The sequence below is a fragment of the Tupaia chinensis genome, unplaced genomic scaffold, assembly GCF_000334495.1.
Source record: "Tupaia chinensis unplaced genomic scaffold, TupChi_1.0 Scaffold000367_1, whole genome shotgun sequence".
NCBI classification, from domain to species: Eukaryota; Metazoa; Chordata; class Mammalia; order Scandentia; family Tupaiidae; genus Tupaia; species Tupaia belangeri.
The window spans coordinates 614,122-616,410 of NW_006159864.1; the positions used below are offsets into that span (position 1 = coordinate 614,122).

General features: G+C 34.8%; 1 protein-coding gene across 1 annotated transcript in view; it reads left to right on the forward strand.

Annotated features, from left to right (window-relative positions):
* DNAH3 (dynein axonemal heavy chain 3) overlaps positions 1-2,289 on the forward strand; it is a 172,248-nt gene that overhangs the window by 67,145 nt on the left and 102,814 nt on the right. The gene's annotated exons all lie outside the window — the stretch shown is intronic.

Below are 2,289 nucleotides of genomic sequence, written 5' to 3' on the forward strand. Positions count from 1 at the left end.
ACTATAAAACTTCTTAATCTGATGTAATCCCACTATTCTATTTTTGGGATTATTGATTGTGCTTTGGGGACTTTATGTAAAAAGTCTTTGTCTACCTCAATGTATCCCAGAGTTTCCCCAGTGTTTTCCACCAGTAGTTTTATAGTTTGAGGTCTTAGGTTTAGATCTTTGATCCACTTTGAGTTAATTTTTGTCATTGGTGAGACATAGGAGTTTATATTCATCTTTCTGCAAGTGGCTATCCCGAATATTTTCCCATTCCAAGGACGGTCGATTCACACTAATTACTGTATCTGGTATTTATAACCATTTGCCATGTAGAAACTTCTTAATCTGATGTAATCCCACTATTCTATTTTTGAGATTATTGATTGTGCTTTGGGGATTTTATGTAAAAAGTCTTTGTCTACCTCAATGTATCCCAGAGTTTCCCCAGTGTTTTCCACCAGTAGTTTTATAGTTTGAGGTCTTAGGTTTAGATCTTTGATCCACTTTGAGTTAATTTTTGTCATTGGTGAGACATAGGAGTTTATATTCATCTTTCTGCAGGTGGCTATCCAGTTTTTCCAGCACCATTTGCTAACGAGGTTTTTCTTTCCCCACTGGATTGACTGGTACCCTTTGTCAAAAATCAGTTGGCTATATGTTTGGGAGATTATTTCCGGGGATGCTATTCTGTTCCCTTGGTCCACCTGACTGTTTCTGTGCCAATACCATACTGTTTTGATTATCACAGATTTGTATTATATTTTCAGATCAGGGAGTGAGATTCCACCCACTCCACATTTCTAATCTGCAGAATTACTTTGGCAATACGAGGTCTTTTATGATTCCAGACAAATTGTATGATTGTCTTTTCTAGATCTGTGAAGAATATCTCTGGCACTTTGAGTGGGATTGCATTAAATATGTAGATTAATTGGGGTAAAATAGCCATTTTGATTATATTAATTCTTCCAATCCAGGAACATGGGATGTCCTTTCACTTTTTTGTATTACTTTCAATTTCTTTTTTTAGCTTCTCATAGTTTTCCTTGTGGAGGTCTTTAACTTATTTGGTTAGACTTATTCCTAGGTATCTTATACTTTTTGTGGCTATGATAAATAGAATTACTTTTTTCAGCTCTATCTCAGTCTGCCTGCTGTTTGTATATAGAAATGCTATAGATTTCTGTATATTGATTTTGTATCCTGCAACTTTACTGTTTTCATGTATTACTTCCAGAAATTTTTTCATGGATACCATTGGGTCTTCTATGTATACCATCATGTCATCTGCAAATAGAGATAGTTTCACCTCTCCTTTTCCTATTTGAATGCTTTTATTTTATTCTAGTTTCTGATTGCATTGGCAAGCATTTGTAGTACTTTATTGAAAAGGAGTGGAGAAAGTGGGCATCCTTGTCTTGTACCAGATTTTAGTGGAAAAGCTTTCAGTTTTTCTGCATTCAGGATGATGTTCGCTATGAATTCTTCGCATATAGTTTTTATTGTGTTGAGAAATGACCCTTCTATGCTGATTTTGCTAAGAGTCTTGATCATGAATGGATGTTGTATCTTATCAAATGCTTTTTCTGCATCAATTGTTATGATCATATGGTTTTTATCTTTCTTTCTGTTAATATGGTGTATTAAATTTATGGTTTTATGTATGCTGAACCAACCTTGCGTCCCTGGAATAAAGCCTACCTGATGTGTAATTTTTTTATATGTTGTTGGATACAATTTGCAAGTATCTTGTTGACAATTTTTGCATCTATATTCATCAGAGATATTGTTCTATAGTTTTCCTTCCTTGTCCTGTCCTTATCTGTTTTGTGGATAAGGGTGATAGAGGCTGCATAGAATGAATTTGCGAGAGTTTCACACTTTTGGATCTTTAGAATTACCTTGAGCAGAATGGGGGTTAACTCTTATTTAAAAGTTTTATAGAGTTCAGAAGTGAAGCCATCAGGACCTGGGCTTTTCTTTGTTGGAAGGTTATTTATTATTGATTCAATCTCCTGGCTTGTTATGGGCCTATTCAGACTTTCTACATCCTCCTGGCTCACTCTTGGTAGATTATATGTGTGCAGGAATTAGTCCATCTCATCCAGATTTTCTTGTTTGTTGGCATACAGTTGTTCATAGTATCCTCTAATGATGTTTTGTATTTCTGTTATGTCTGTTGTTATATTGCCAGCTTCATTGCAAATTTGATTTACCTGGTTCCTTTTTCTCTTCTTAATAAGTCTCACTAGTGGTGTATTGATTTTGTTTATCTTTTCAAAGAACCAGCTTTTACTTTCA